The sequence below is a fragment of the Budorcas taxicolor genome, chromosome 17, assembly GCF_023091745.1.
Source record: "Budorcas taxicolor isolate Tak-1 chromosome 17, Takin1.1, whole genome shotgun sequence".
Lineage (NCBI taxonomy): Eukaryota > Metazoa > Chordata > Mammalia > Artiodactyla > Bovidae > Budorcas > Budorcas taxicolor.
This window is the reverse complement of record NC_068926.1, coordinates 29,985,536-30,002,100: the sequence shown is the minus strand read 5'-3', so window position 1 is coordinate 30,002,100 and position 16,565 is coordinate 29,985,536. Positions and strand designations below refer to the sequence as shown.

General features: G+C 40.6%; 1 pseudogene; it reads right to left on the bottom strand.

The window, feature by feature from the left end:
- Positions 1-11,894: 11,894 nt before the first annotated feature.
- Positions 11,895-12,884, bottom strand: LOC128062517 (glutaredoxin-3-like; annotated as a pseudogene).
- Positions 12,885-16,565: the final 3,681 nt, after the last annotated feature.

Here is a 16,565-nt window from a genome sequence, read left to right as displayed (position 1 = left end):
ACTTCCCCTGGTGACTCAGAGGGTGAAGCGTCTGCCTACAATGTGGAAGACCTGAGTTCAATTCCTGGGTCAGGAAGATCCCCTGGAGAAGGGAATGGCAACCCACTCCAGTACTCTTGCCTGGAAAATCCCATGGACAGAGGAGCCTAGTAGGCTACAGTCCATGGGGTCGCAAAGAGTCAGACATGACTGAGTGACTTCACTTTTCACTTTTTTTTCTTTCCTGTTCTTTATTATTAATTTTTTTAAAATGTAATCTCTCCTTTTATCAACCTTCATCATTTCATACTGTAAGAAAGTAAAATCACTAAAGGCAAATAACCTTATGAATCTGCTGAATGTGAAGAGAAAAGGCCATGGTATAGATGAATGGATTAGGAGGGAGACACCTAACTCTAAGTGTTTACAGTTGATAAAACTCAGGCTTTGTTGTACAATAAGTATCATTATGTGTTATGCAATGACTGGGTACTGATTGCTTGCAGTGACACAAGCATAAGCAATCCTTCAAAATCAAGCATAAATATAACAAGAAAAAAGGCAATATGGAAAAATTCAGAAATGTCCAACTATTGCTATTTCTTGGTTGAAACTCAAGTAGTTGGATTCCCCAACAAAGTGTGAAAACAAGAGAATTTTAGAAAGCAGCAGTTTTAAAGAAATGAAAGCTATGTAAAATGCCTTGCAGTCCTTCATTACATAGTTCATAAGTATGAAAAAAAAATTCTAGGCTGTTAATTCATAATTCTGGAAAATATTTTTGCATGTAGTGAATCTATAATAATAACTGTTACACAGTCTCTCTCTCCCTTGCTCTCTTTATGAGAGACCCTTATCACAAAGTCTTCCCTGCATAGTCTCTGTGCCACCATTTGCTTGCAGTTGCTTCACAAGCCACTCTTAACCCACCCTTGGAAACTATGTATAAAATCATTTAATGTGTGCTAACGATATGAGCATTTACACATCTAACCAATACATATTGAACCAAGATAATCCTTTAAACCATGATCATATGAGAAAGTGACATTATATCAATACTACAGACAACTTATTTTCCCTGTGAACTGTGGAATTTTTTTCCTTGGACAAATTCACCTCTTCCCAGAAATATGCAAACTTCAGTGCAAAAGAGTAACAGTAAAGTGTTCATTAAGCCATCAGAACAAATCACCTTGTTTTCAAAATATTAACTCCACCTTAGTTTCAAGTGCATCAGTGTACTAACCTAAAGGATTGTTAGCCATTAGGGGGCTACAAATCAAAACCACAAGGAGATACCACTCATACTCATTAGGAAGCCTATTATAAAAACAAAACAGCACAACATTGTAATTCAACTATACTTCAAAAAAAATTAAAAATTAAGAAATGGAAAGTGTTGGCAAGGATGTGGAGAAATTAGAACCTTTGTGCACTGCTGATAGAAATGGTACAACTGCTGTGGAAAACAGTTTGGCAGTTTCTCAAAATGTTTAACATTGAATTACCCTAAGAACCAATTATTCTACTTCTGGGTATATACCTAAAATAATTGAAAACAGGGAAACAAACAGATAATTGTACACCAATGTTCACACCAGCATTTTTCACAGTAACTGAAATGTGAAATAAAACAAATGTCCATTGACAGGTGAATGGACAAACAAAATGCAGTTTATCCATGCAGTGAAATATTAATCAGTCATAAAAAAGCCCGTGCTACAGCATGGGTGAACCTGAAAACATTCTGCTTAGTGAAAGGAAGCCGACACAAAAGGACAAATAGCATATGATTCCACTCTGATGAAGCACATACAATAGGCAAATTCACAGAAACGAAAGCAGAGGTTACCAGGGACTGGAGAGAGGAGGAGTCACTGCTTATTGGGTATAAGGTTTGTGTTTGGGTTGATGAAAAAGTTTTTTTTTTTAAGTTTATGTATTTATTTGGCTGCACTGGGTCTTAGTTATAGCATGCAGGATCTTTGATCTTCATTGCAGCATGCAGGATATTAAGTCACGTCATGCAGAATCTTCAGTTGCAGCATGTGGGATATAGTTCTGTGACCAGGGATCCAACCTGGGCCCCCTGCATTGGGAGTGCCGAGTCCTAGCCACTGGGCTTCCAGGGAAGTCTTGATGAAAAAGTTTTGAAAATGCACAGTTGCCCAATATCACAAAGGTACTTAATGCCACTGAATCATACACTTAAAAATGCTAAATGATACTATTTTTAATTTTAATGGTATGTATATTTTACCACTATAAAAAGATTTGGATATAAAACAAAATAAATTATGAGCTAGGTGCTTTGTAGAGATACAGAAGCAGGAACTTGTAATTTCTCAGAAAATAATTAGTTGGAAAGAGGGAGACAGCCCTTGAGTGGCTGAAACCAAGATGAGTGAGTTGGAGATAGCTTTATGGAGAAGGCTGAAGAATAAAGAAGGAAAAGAGCAAGAAGTATTGAGTACTATGAGTTACCAGACTCCATGAGAAAACTTTCATACACTTTTTTGTTCCATCCTCATGGCAATTCTGTGTGGTAGATACTGTTATGAACCTAATGTTTTGTGTGAGGAAACATAATTTTAGGTTAATAACTTGCTCAAGAATTTACTTAATTAGTGGCAGAGCCAGGATTTAAAACCTAGTATCACCTCCAGAACCCCTGCTCTTATTTTGCTGATCTCAACTTTTTTGGCTAAGAACTGGAACAACAGTATCCACCTCCCGGGCTTACGGTGATTATTAAATAAGAATTTTTTGAGTTGGAAAATTCTGAATATACCTAAGGATTTTACGTTGTTCTTTGCTTGCTCTATCCTTTCTGCTACGGTTGGAGGCTGAGACTTCTAAAGCACTCACTACCATAGAAGACGTTTCACTTAATGGATTGTTTTTGTACTCTTCCACCATTTGTGAATTTCTCAGTAGCGAAGATACTATCTTATTCATTGTTTTGGGTCAGATTTAAACTGGAGCAGTGGTTGTCAGAACAGAAGAGGGGACTTAGAGAAGTGAGAATCAAACAGCATGTATGAATTGCTCCAAAAGCTTCCTGAATCCCTACCACACCAAGTGTCGTCATTGCCCTCATTGCTGTCACCTCCGTCAACATTTATAACATAGCAATAACAACCCAGGAGCAATGGACATGTTACCAGAGCCTACTAGGGGCAGGCTTACTAGCCAGGGCTACAAATAGAAGTTTAAGCCCTTGCTTTCAAAGTGTCTAGGAAAGCCTCGTCTAGTCCCTCCCACCTTTCTCTAGCCTGTCCTCTAATGCGAGACCCTCCTTTCATAAATGCCACTTTAATCATGTCATTCAGTGTTGCTGAAAAGAAATTCTGTAGTATTTAGGCCTTCCAAATTTGGATCTTAATATATTTAAAAAATTATTTCTTTTTAGAATAGACATTACATTCACACAGCTCAAAATTCACATCAGTATATGGACAAAGTCTTTCTTCCCACTTGTTTCTCCCTGTTTCTCCATTCATTTCCTGAATACCTTTCCAGAGTATTTCCTAGAGGGTTTCTAAACATGCTTTAAAAAAAATTTAAAAAAAAGACTATTTTTCCTAGAACAGTTTTAGGTTTATAATAAAATTGAGAGGAAGGTACAGAGATTTCCTGTATCCGCCCCCCCACATGAATGGCCTCCCCCACTGTCAACATCACTCACCAGAATGTACATTTTCTTTTTTTTTTTTTTTTAACCAAGGATGCTTGTAAAAAACACCCTTGGTAAAAAAAAAAGATCTCATATCACATAAATTGTGATATGTTATATTGATACATCATAATTATCCAAAGTCCATAGTTTAGAGTTCACTCTTGGTGTTGTACATTCTATGGGTTTGAAGAAATGTATAATAGTATGTATCCATCATTATAGTATCATATAGAGTATTTTCACTGCCTAAAGATCCTCTGTGCTCTGCCTATTCATCCCTCCCACAACCCTGGAAACCACTGATCTTTTTCCTATCTCCATAATTTTTCTTTTTCCAGAATGTTGTATAGTTGGACTCATGCAATATATAGCCTTTTCAGATTGGATTATTTCAGTTAGTAATATGCATTTAAAGTTCCTTCTCAGGGCTTCTCTGGTGGCTCAGACAGTAAAGAATTTGCCTGCAATGTTTGAGACCCAGGTTTGATTACTGGGTTGGGAAGACCCCCTGGAGAAGGGAATGGCTACCTACTCCAGTATTCTTGCCTGGGGAATTCCATGGACAGGGTAGCCTTCTGGACTACAGTCCATGGTGTCACAGAGTCAGACATGACTGAGCAACTTACACTTCCATGAACAAGGTTCCTTCATGTCTTTTCATGACTTGAAAGCTCACTTATTTTTTAGTGCTGTATAGTATTCCATTAAGTATAGCACAGTTTATCTACTCACCTACTGGAAGATAACTTGGTTGCTTATAAGTTCTGGCAATTATGAATAAAACTGGTACAAACATCTGTGTGTAGGTTTTTGTGTGGACATAGTTTTCAGCTCCTTTGGTTAAATACCAAAGAGGGGGACTACTAGATTATATAAATAAAGCGTGGTTAGTTTTGCAAGTAACTTTCAAACTGTCTTCCAAGGTAAGGTGGCTGTATCATTTTGCATTCCTACCACCAAGGAATGAATGTTCTTATTGCTCCAGATCCTCACATGCGTTTGGTGTTGGCAGTGTTTTGCATTTGGTCATTCTAATACCTTTAAGTGTTTGTCTAGAAGAAGTAATTGCAGTTAGACTTATCTGACCATATTTGGTGAATCTCTTTTCTCTTGAGAGGAACATCTATGGAATGATCAGATCTGTAATAAGGTTAAGAACATTCTGGCACCCTGAGAAGCAGGATTACTACTCACAAAAGAGCAGTCTAATGAAGGTGTGGGAGGGCGTGGGCCCCTTGGAGAACAGCTGTCTTCCTTCCCAGATGCTCCTTAGGTGGCCTCTAAAGGAATGAGTTCTGAAGAATTGATGCTTTTGACCTGTGGTGTTGGAGAAGACTCTTGAGAGTCCTTTGGACTGCAAGGAGATCCAACCAGTCCATCCTAAAGGAGATCAGTCCTGGGTGTTCATTGGAAGGACTGATGCTGAAACTGAAACTGCAATACTTTGGTCACCTGATGTGAAGAACTGACTCATTGGAAAAGACCCTGTTGCTGGGAAAGATTGAAGGCAAAAGAAGAAGGGGACTACAGAAGGTGAGATGGTTGCATGGTATCACCGACTCAATGGACATGAATTTGAGCAAGCTCTGGGAGTTGGTGATGAACAGGGAAGCCTGGCGTGCTGCAGTCCATGGGGTTGCAAAGAGTCGGATATGACTGAACTGAGCTGACTGAACTGAACTGACTGAAAGGACTGGGTTAACAGAGGTTGCAAGAAACACCTGATGTTAGGATGCCTGTGGTTTACTCAGTTGGTAGCCTCCAGAGAGTCTGTGACTGGTCAGACAAGCCACTTTTGTGGGTAACATTCTTGTCCTGGAAACTGAAAACTGAAAAGCACTAAATAGAGTGAAAATAATTTGCCAGATATAACTCACCAGCTTGGAAGACCAACAAATATCAATTTTGGGGAGACATTTTTAAAATTTATGTTTGCCTACTTCATTCTATAAAGGAATTGAGGTGATTTACAAGAATTTTAACCTTAGGATAAGTGGAAATTTAAAAAACTAGAGTTTTAAAGCTTTGATAGCATGCAGATTTATAGATTAAAGTAGTTTATTGTTCTTACAATTGGGATGAAAATATCTTTTTGAGCTGCTTAATAGCTAAGGTAAAAAGAGAAACATGATAGGTTAAAACTTCAGTTAAAGCAATGACAATTCAGCTTTTTAGGAGAAAGGAAACTTTTATTGTTTCTTAGGTCTGTAAGACATCTGTATGGGTTTTCATGTGTGGTCAGCAAGTGCCACATGGACATCTTTAATGTTCCTCAATAAACATGATAGTAGATACTTTCAGTAGTTTCCTCTACCATTCCTCTATGTAAACCAAAGATATAACATACATCATTCAAAAAGGTGATCTGAAGGAAGACAGGTCCATGAATCAAGGCAAATTGGAAGTGGTCAAACAAGAGATGGCAAGGGTGAGCGTTGACATTCTAGGAATCAGCGAACTAAAATGGACTGGAATGTGTGAATTTAACTCAGATGACGATTATATCTACTACTGTGGGCAGGAATCCCTCAGAAGAAATGGAGTAGCCATCATGGTCAACAAAAGAGTCTGAAATGCAGTACTTGGATGCAATCTCAAAAACGACAGAATGATCTCTGTTCATCTCCAAGGCAAACCATTCAATATCACAGTTATCCAAGTCTATGCCCCAACCAGTAACACTGAAGAAGCTGAAGTTGAATGGTTCTATGAAGACCTACAAGACCTTTTAGAACTAACACCCAAAAAAGATGTCCTTTTCGTTATAGGGGACTGGAATGCAAAAGTAGGAAGTCAAGAAACACCTGGAGTAACAGACAAATTTGGCCTTGGAATGCGGAATGAAGCAGGGCAAAGACTAATCGAGTTTTGCAAAGAAAATGCCCTGGCCATACCAAACACCCTCTTCCAACAACACAAGAGAAGACTCTACACATGGACATCAACAGATGGTCAACCCCGAAATCAGATTGATTATATTCTTTGCAGCTAAAGATGGAGAAGCTCTATACAGTCAACAAAAACAAGACCAGGAGCTGACTGTGGCTCAGATCATGAACTCCTTATTACCAAATTCAGACTTAAACTGAAGAAAGTAGAGAAAACCGCTAGACCATCCAGCTATGACCTAAATCAAATCCCTTATGATTATACAGTGGAAGTGAGAAATAGACTTAAGGGACTAGATCTGATTGATAGAGTGCCTGATGAACTATGGAATGAGGTTCGTGACATTGCACAGGAGACAGGGATCAAGACCATCCCCATGGAAAAGAAATGCAAAAAAGCAAAATGGCAGTCTGATGAGGCCTTACAAATAGCTGTGAAAAGAAGAGAGGCGAAAAGCAAAGGAGAAAAGGAAAGATATAAGTATCTGAATGCAGAGTTCCAAAGAACAGCAAGAAGAGATAAGAAAGCTTTCTTCAGCTATCAATGCAAAGAAACAGAGGAAAACAACAGAATGGGAAAGACTAGAGATCTCTTCAAGAAAATTAGAGATACCAAGGGAACATTTCATGCAAAGATGGGCTCAATAAAGGACAGAAATGGTATGGACCTAACAGAAACAGAAGATATTAAGAAGAGGTGGCAAGAATACACAAAAGAACTGTACAAAAAAGATCTTCATGACCCAGATAATCATGATGATGTGATCACTAATCTAAAGCCAGACATCTTGGAAAGTGAAGTCAAGTGGCCTTAGAAAGCATCACTACGAACAAAGCTAGTGGAGGTGACGGAATTCCAGCTGAGCTATTTCAAATCCTGAAAGATGATGCTGTCAAAATGCTGCACTCAATATGCCAGCAAATTTGGAAAACTCAGCAGTGGCCACAGGACTGGAAAAGGTCAGTTTTCATTCCAATTCCAAAGAAAGGCAATGCCAAAGAATGCTCAAACTCCTGCACAATTGCACTCATCTCACATGCTAGTAAAGTAATGCTCAAAATTCTCCAAGCCAGGCTTCAGCAATATGTGAACCGTGAACCACCTGATGTTCAAGCTGGTTTTAGAAAAGGCAGAGGAACCAGAGATCAAATTGCCAACATCCACTGGATCATGGAAAAAGCAAGATAGTTCCAGAAAAACATCTACTTCTGCCTTATTGACTATGCTAAAGACTTTGACTGTGTGGATCACAAGAAACTGTGGAAGATTCTGAAAGAGATGGGAATACCAGACCACCTAACCTGCCTCTTGAGAAATCTGTATCCAGGTCAGGAAGAACTGGACATGGAACAACAGACTGGTTCCAAATAGAAAAAGGAGTGAGTCAAGGCTGTATATTGTCACCCTGCTTATTTAACTTCTATGCAGAGTACATTATGAGAAACGCTGGACTAGAAGAAACACAAGCTGGAATCAAGATTGCCGGGAGAAATATCAATAACCTCAGATATGCAGATGACACCACCCTTATGGCAGAAAGTGAAGAGGAGCTAAAAAGCCTCTTGATGAAAGTGAAAGAGGAGAGCAAAAAAGTTGGCTTAAAGCTCAACATTCAGAAAACGAAGATCATGGCATCCGGTCCCATCACTTCATGGGAAATAGATGGGGAAACAGTGGAAACAATGTCAGACTTTATTTTGGGGGGCTTCAAAATCACTGCAGATGGTGACTGCAGCCATGAAATTAAAAGACGCTTACTCCTTGAAAGAAAAGTTATGACCAACCTAGATAGCATATTCAAAAGCAGAGACATTACTTTGCCGACTAAGGTCTGTCTAGTCAAGGCTATGGTTTTTCCTGTGGTCATGTATGGATGTGAGAGTTGGACTGTGAAGAAGGCTGAACGCCGAAGAATTGATGCTTTTGAACTGTGTGGTGTTGGAGAAGACTCTTGAGAGTCCCTTGGACTGCAAGGAGATCCAACCAGTCCATTCTGAAGGAGATCGGCCCTGGGATTACCTTGGAAGGAATGGTGGTAAAGCTGAAACTCTAGTACTTTGGCCACCTCATGTGAAGAGTTGACTGATTGGAGAAGACTTTGATGCTGGCAGGGATTGGGGGCAGGAGGAGAAGGGGACGACCGAGGATGAGATGGCTGGATGGAATCACTGACTCAATGGACATGAATCTGAGTGAACTCCGTGAGATGGTGATGAACGTGTCCGACTCTTTGCGACCCCATGGACTGCAGTATAAGCCTCTCTGTCCATCACCAACTCCCGGAGTTTACTCAAACTCATGTCCATTGAGTCGGTAATGCCATCCAACTGCCTCATCCTCTGTCATCCCCTTCTCCTCCAACCTTCAATCTTTCCCAGCATCAGGGTCTTTTCAAATGAGTTAGTTCTTCACATCAGGTGGCCAAAGTATTGGAGTTTCAGCTTCAACATCAGTCCTTCCAATGAATATTCAGGACTGATTTTCTTTCAGATGGACTGGTTGGATCTCCTTGCAGTCCAAGGTACTCTTAAGAGTCTTCTCCAACACCACAGTTCAAAAGCATCAATTCTTTGGCACTCAGCTTTCTTTATGGTTGAACTCTCATATCCATACATGATTACTATAAAAATCATAGCTTTGACTAGACGGACCTTTGTTGGCTAAGTAATGTCTCTGCTTTTGAATATGCTGTCTAGGTTGGTCATAGCTTTTCTTCCAAGGAGTAAGCACCTTTTAATTTCATGGCTGTATTCACCATCTGCAGTGAGTTTGGAGCCCCAAAAAATAAAGGCAGCCACTGTTTCCCCATCTATTTGCCATGAAGAAATGGGACCAGATGCTATGATCTTTGTTTTCTGAATGTTGAGTTTTAAGCCAACTTTTTCACTCTCCTCTTTCACTTTCATCAAGAGGCTTTTTAGCTCCTCTTCACTTTCTGCCATAGGGTGGTGTCATCTGCATATCTGAGGTTATTAATATTTCTCCCAGCAATCTTGATTCCAGCTTGTGCTTCATCCAGCCCAGCATTTCACGTGATGTATTCTGTGTATAAGTTAAATAAGCAGGGTGACAATATACAGCCTTGATGTACTCCTTTTCCTATTTGGAACCAGTCTGTTGTTCCATGTCCAGTTCTAAGTATTGCTTCCTGACCAGCATACAGATTTCTCAAGAGGCAGGTCAGATGGTCTGGTATTCTCCATCTCTTTCAGAATTTTCCACAGTTTGTTGTGATCCATACAGTCAAAAGTTTTGGCATAGTCAATAAAGCAGAAATAGATGTTTTTCTGGAACTCTCTTCCTTTTTTGATGATCCAGAGGATGTTGGCAATTTGGTTCCTTTACCTTTTCTAAAACCAGCTTGAACATCTGAAAGTTCATGGTTCACATATTGTTGAAGCCTGGCTTGGAGAATTTTGAGCATTACTTTGCTAGTGTTACTTTATATGCTATACATAGACATCATCAGATGGTCAACACTGAAATCATATTGATTATATTCTTTGAAGCCGAAGATGGAGAAGCTCTATACAGTCAGCAAAAACAAGACCGGGCGCTGACTATGGCTCAGATCATGAACTCTTTATTGCCAAATTCAGACTTAAGTTGAAGAAAGTAGGGAAAACCGCTAGACCATTCAGGTATGACCTAAATCAAATCCCTCATGATTATACAGTGGTAGTGATAAATAGATTCAAGGGACTAGATCTGATAGAGTGCCTGGTGAACTATGGACAGAGGTTCGTGACATTGTACGGGAGATGGAACAAGACCATCCCCAAGAAAAAGAAATGCAAAAAAGCAAAATGGCAGTCTGATGAGGCCTTACAAATAGCTGTGAAAAGAAAAGAAGCCAAAAGCAAAGGAGAAGAGGGAAGATATTCCCATTTGATTGCAGAGTTCCAAAGAATAGCAAAGAGAGATAAGAAAGCCTTCCTCAGTGATCAGTGCAAAGAAATAGAGGAAAACAATAGAATGGGAAAGACTAGAGATCTCTTCAAGAAAATTAGAGATACCAAGGGAACATTTCATGCAAAGATGGGCTCGATAAAGGACAGAAATGGTATGGACCTAACAGAAGCAGAAGATATTAGGAAGAGGTGGCAAGAATACACAGAAGAACTGTACAAAAAAGATCTTCACGACCCAGATGATCACGATGGTGTGATCACTCACCTAGAGCCAGACATCCTGGAAAGTGAAGTCAAGTGGGCCTTAGGAAGCATCACCACGAACAAAGCTAGTGGAAGTGATGGAATTCCAGCTGAGCTATTTCAAATGCTAAAAGATGATGCTGTGAAAGTGCTACAGTCAATATGCCAGCAAATTTGGAAAACTGAGCAGTGGCCACAGGACTGGAAAAGGTCAGTTTTCATTCTAATCCCTAAGAAAGGCAATGCCAAAGAATGCTCAGACTGAAGGAAGACAGTGGATTTCATATGCAACTCTATGATAATCCAAGGAATAAATTGAGGCATCTAGGGAAAAGGCTTACATTCTTCAAGATGTATACTTTGCATATTTCCTTCAACTGGACTTTTGGTAAAGGTTGAGCAGGAATCTGGTAGATGCATTAAGATGAGGGGGATCCTTTCACTACAATGACCATTTTAAATATCTTACCATTTTATATGTCAACTGTACCTCAATAAACGGCTTCCCTGGTGGCTAATGGTAGAGAATTTTCCTGCCAGTGCAGGAGACATGGCTATGATCCTGGGTCAGAAAGATCCCCTGGAGAAAGAAATGGCAACCCACTCTAGTATTCTTGCCTGCGAAATTCCATGAACAGAAGCAACTGGTGGGCAACAGTCCATGGGGTTGCAAAAGGATTGGATACAATTTAGCGACTGAACAACAAGTACCTCAATAAAACCTGAATTTTTCTTTTAAGCTGAACAGGAGAAAATTAAATACAAAAAGTCTCGCATAGCCTGACATTCAGATATTCTCTGTAGTTGTCTAAGAGAAGACTTTCAGAATCAATCACAAATGGGAGGATGGCAACCTTTACAAAAACTGAAGGCCTGGTATCATGGGCATAATTTTGATTTCAACTTCCAGGACACCGAAGCTTGAAGACTTACCTTAAAGACTTAGTTGTTGTTTTAGTCACTAAGTCATTTCCACTTTTTTTAAAAAATTGAACTTGAAGATGTATATTGGGTTCTACTTTTGGTGGAAAAAAGGTCACATATGTTATTTAGCACAACCTTGTGAAATACACAAAGTGATACTGGGGAGGAGCATTTTTTCCTCCTAGTCCATTTCTGAGGACTAAATCATGAACTGCTCCACTGGAGGAAGCCTTCCTGCAGTGGGTGAGCACCAAGTCTATCGTTCATTAATTTTCTCCTTTCAGCAACTCCCCATTTTCTTTCACTTCCTTCACGATGTCCAGTCCTCCAACAAGCTCCCGCTTCACATACAGCTGAGGGTACGTTGGCCAATTGGAGTAAGCTTTTAATCCTTGCTGAACTTCTTCATCCTCCAATATATCAAATGTCTCATATTCAACCCCAGTACTATATAATACTTCCAGAATCTGTATGCTGAAGCTACACTTAGCTTCCTGTTTGTTTCCTTTCATAAAGAGTATCAGAGAAGCTTTATTTGTCCTTACTTTGAGCCTTTCCTCTAACTTGGGGGCTTTGGGGCAAATCGTATCTAGTTCTTTAGATGTTTCTAGCTCCTTAATTATATCAAGTCCTCCTATGAGCTTTCCAGAAACATAGAGCTGGGGATAGGTGGGCCAACTGGAATAGGTTTTGAGGGCCTGACGAACTTCATCTGAGAAGATGTGGAAACTGCTAAACTGAATATTATGTTTGTTAAGAATTTCCACCATCTACTTGCTGAAACTGCAGTGTGGCTCCTGAGGTGTTCCTTTCATGAATAGCATGCAGTGGGCAGCGAGAAATAACTTCTTCGGGGGCCGGTTGAGGTCTTCCTTCAGGTGCTCACTACCACTGGGTGAGAAGGAGCCACTAGATGCATGTTGCTGAACTTTTTAAACTCTGGGGCCATGGGCACCATCTAATCAGTAGATTTTCTGAGAATTCTTGAAAAACAGGAAGGTGGGAACATAACTAATTTCATATTTTTCAGATACTTCAGGAACACTTTCTGCTTCCAATTTCACAAATGAAACTTGTGGGAGCACTTTGGCAAGCTCTGCCATCACGTCGTTCATCTGAGCACACTGAGGAGCTCATGGTGCCCAGAAATGGACCACAAGGAAGGACTTGGCTCTGAGGCGCAGCAGCTCCTCAAATTGCCAGGCTGAGCCGACCTCTACCACGGCTGCCACCACCTCAGCCACCCCTGCCACCATGCTGCCCATCATGTCCAACTCTTTGCAACCCCATGGACTGTAAGCCCTATGGTGGAAACACTATGTGTATGCCCCAAATCTATGAGATTCACTTTGTATTCTGTTTGTTTGTTGTTTTGTGTGTGTGTGTGTGTGTGTGTGTGTGTGTGTGTGTGTGTGCTTGGTGGCCTCACCACTCAGCATGTAGGACCTTAATTTCCTTGACCAGGGATGGAACCTGTGCCCTCTGCATTGGAAGCACAGAATCTTAACCACTGGATTGCCAGGGTCCCTTTAAAGTGTACTCTCTGTTGAATGTACCATTTTATGTAATAGCTTGAGTAAATCAAGTACATTGTTCAGATCGTATTGAACTTTATATGCCACTTTGAGAGAAGGCTACGGATGAGGAAATTTTAAATTGATTGAGTTTAAATCAAACTCACTTTTCTGGAATTGGCTACAATTATGGTTTCAACCACCAGAGTTGTATCAGTTATCTAGAGTTGCATAACAAATCATCCCACGTTAATGGCTTAAAAAGCCATCATTCATTTGCTCACAGTTTCTATTGGTTGACATTGGGCCAGACCTAGCTGGAGAGGCTCTTCTGCCATTCTTGCCTGAGGTCACTTTTGGAACTGCAGTTATCTGGGGATTGCATGAGACTAGACCATCCAACGTGGAGTCATTAATAGGTCTGCTGCCTCAGATGGGACATTTGGGCCTCTCTCTCCACAGTCTTCTTCACAGAATGGTGGAAGCTTTCTAAAAAGATAAGAGCAGAAGCTGTGAGGCCTCTTGAGGTCAAGACCAGAAGTCACTTGGCCCTTCTACTACGTTCTGTTGGTCAAAGCAAGTCGCAGGACCCTTCCATATTCAGGGAGTGCAGAAATGGATTTCACCTCCGTGTGAATAGCTACAAAGAACTTGGGGCCTCTTTATATCCATTATGAAGGGAAATGCAAGTTCAAAATAGAGATTTAATTGGGTTACAGGTTTATAGGAAAAAAAGAAGTTCTATATATTATATTCTTGATTATATGGTTTGAATATGAAACTGCTCCATTTGGTCTCAAAGGGGCTGTGTTGAACAGAGTGTTCATGTCTTTGTGAGGTATGTTTTGACAGGATTGAGAGCTTGCAGAGAGGGTGTCTTCCTGACTCTTTGCAGTAGTCATTTCTTGGCTGCCTCAGCTCTTGGTAGATGCCCAGGCAAGAAATCCATCTTTAGAGCCCCGTAAGCTTAGGCCCTGTTTTGAGGGGATATGCAAAGAGTATGGGGCTTCCCTGGTGGTGCAGTCTGTAAAGAATCAGTCTACATGCAGGATGATCCCAGAGTCAGGAACATCCCCTGGAGAAGGAAACAACAACCCACTTCAGTATTCTTGCCTGGGAAATCCCATGGATGGAGGAGTCTGGCGGGCTCGAGTCCTTAGGGTCACAAAGAGTCTCAGACACAGCTTAACAACTAAACCGCCACCACCACATAAAGAGTATGACTTTTGAATAGCCTAGGGTCATAATTTATCTAAGTTCTAAAAAGGGTAAAACTTTTGTGAAATTATCTTTTCTTTATGTGAAGTTCACAATATATGATTTGTTTTAGCAAGGTAAGGCCTGGCTGAAGGTAAATGCAATGGAAGTCCTGGTGACTGCCAAGTTAACGTGCAGGCACAAAGCCGACGGAGAGGGAAATGGTAAACACTCTTATTTCAAATACCATATCCAAAATGACATAGGGCAGGGCAGAGTTGGAGTTTGGTATATCCTCTGAAAAATCAATGTGGAAGAGCTTGTAGTTTACACCAGGAAACTTTCCTGTGATCTCCTCACGAAAATAAAAGTTTCTGCTCTTAGAAATGAAGGCAGGGGAAGAATTCTTAATTTGAAAAATGCTGTTTTGGCCCTTTTCCTCTCTTTGAGTTGCCTTTCCTTCTGCCTCAACACATCAGATCAGTCCTATCTCCCCCAGGATTCTCTGGGAACTCACATGTGGTGATGAAATGGATTCGGATCCTGTATTTCTGCCAAGTTAGACAAACATGAGCACTGCAAGATGTGGGAGGCAAAGGAAGCAATTGTTTGCTACCACACCATTTTAACTTTCCTCCCGACTTTCAGCTCTCACATTCACAGTGTCATTTGTAAAAGTGAAAATTCAGTGTCTTTGCTGGGCCCACTTGAGTGTTCCATCCTTTTCCTTTGCTAGCTATATTTGTATGAAGAGACACACCATTCATTTCTTTAGCCTTGGGATCCACTTGAAAACTCTCACCAGGACTCAGACTTCTGTTCTTCTTTCTTCTAAGGCACTATATACATTTTTCATCCTCTGAGCACCCTGGCAAGTGTGCTGACAGTGATGTTATTCTCTCAAGAGTGCAAACAGTGTTTTCTGCCTGACCATGGCTTCACACTCTGTCTCTCACTGAGGCCTGGTCAGGCAAGCTGTGGGTACACTTCTTGAGAAGGCTGATTGTTGTGAAAAACCTTTGCCACATAAACAGAAGTAAGGATTGGGTCTTTCAGATATGATTGCCAGCAACTTTTCTCTTATAACCTCTAGAACACCATTGCATCAGTTCAGACTTGTGACTGGGAAGAAATATCAGTTCAAAGACTTAATTGGCTAAGAATGAGGAGTACTTTGCAGCTTGGTGGATGGCAAAAGAACAGAATGCCCCAGGAGCATCTGCCTTGTTTCCCAATATTTAGAGGATTCGCAGACTGACTAGTCTGACTCAGACTCATAAAGGTGAGTTTTCCCCGGAGGAAGCTAGAGTGAGCCTCACTTTAGGTCTTCTGCCTTTTGGAGCACTCTCAGGGGCTTCTGTATTTCTGTATTTAACCTATCAATAAAAAGTAAGTATTGCTTTACCACAAACCTAATTTAGCTAAAATTATTTATTCATTTGTTCATTAATATTTATAAGCAGATACTGTCCTAGGGCTAGAGACACAAAGATAGATAAGACAGAATTTCTGCTCCTAAGAGTTAATGTCGTAGGGTGAGGATCTAAGAGAGGGAAGGGGTAGAGATATAAAAATAGATGCTGATAATACAGAACCCTTTCCCCCACTTTTTTATAATGTGAAAATATACTCTCTTCTGCTATGGCAAGTAAAGGTTTAATTGATTCATTTATTTAATCAGCAAACATTTGCCAGTTGCCTGCTTTGCTCTAGGAACTGTATCAGATGCTGTGTCTACTTAAAGAACAGCCTGAGGGTAACATAAGGAAGATCAAAGCAGCAGCATCCCATGCCTCCCTTTGCCCTCTCCCTTGCTCTCTCACCTGGCCCTCTGCAGTGGGCTCCAACAGCACCAGATGAGGTGGCAGCACTTCCTAACGTTTTTTGTGTCCAAAAGAGGAGATGCCCTCAAAGGGGAACTTCAAAAAGAAGTAGAACTGCAATGTAAACATCACCTTCAACCATGCCAATCATTTGTCCTCCCTTGCTTTTCTTTAAACATACATGCTGCTTCATTCAAGGCAGTGAGGCAGCAACTCAAATGGAAGAACGGAAAAATAGAACAGTCAGAGTATGGTAGCTTTGCCAAAGACTGCTTACATCTTTGATGAGTCACCACCTTTAGTAAATGAAAACCAAGCCTCAAAAATGAATGGAGGCTACCTAGGGTAGTAATGGGTATGACCCAGATAAGGGCGGAGTCTTATCTCCTCCACTTGATACCCA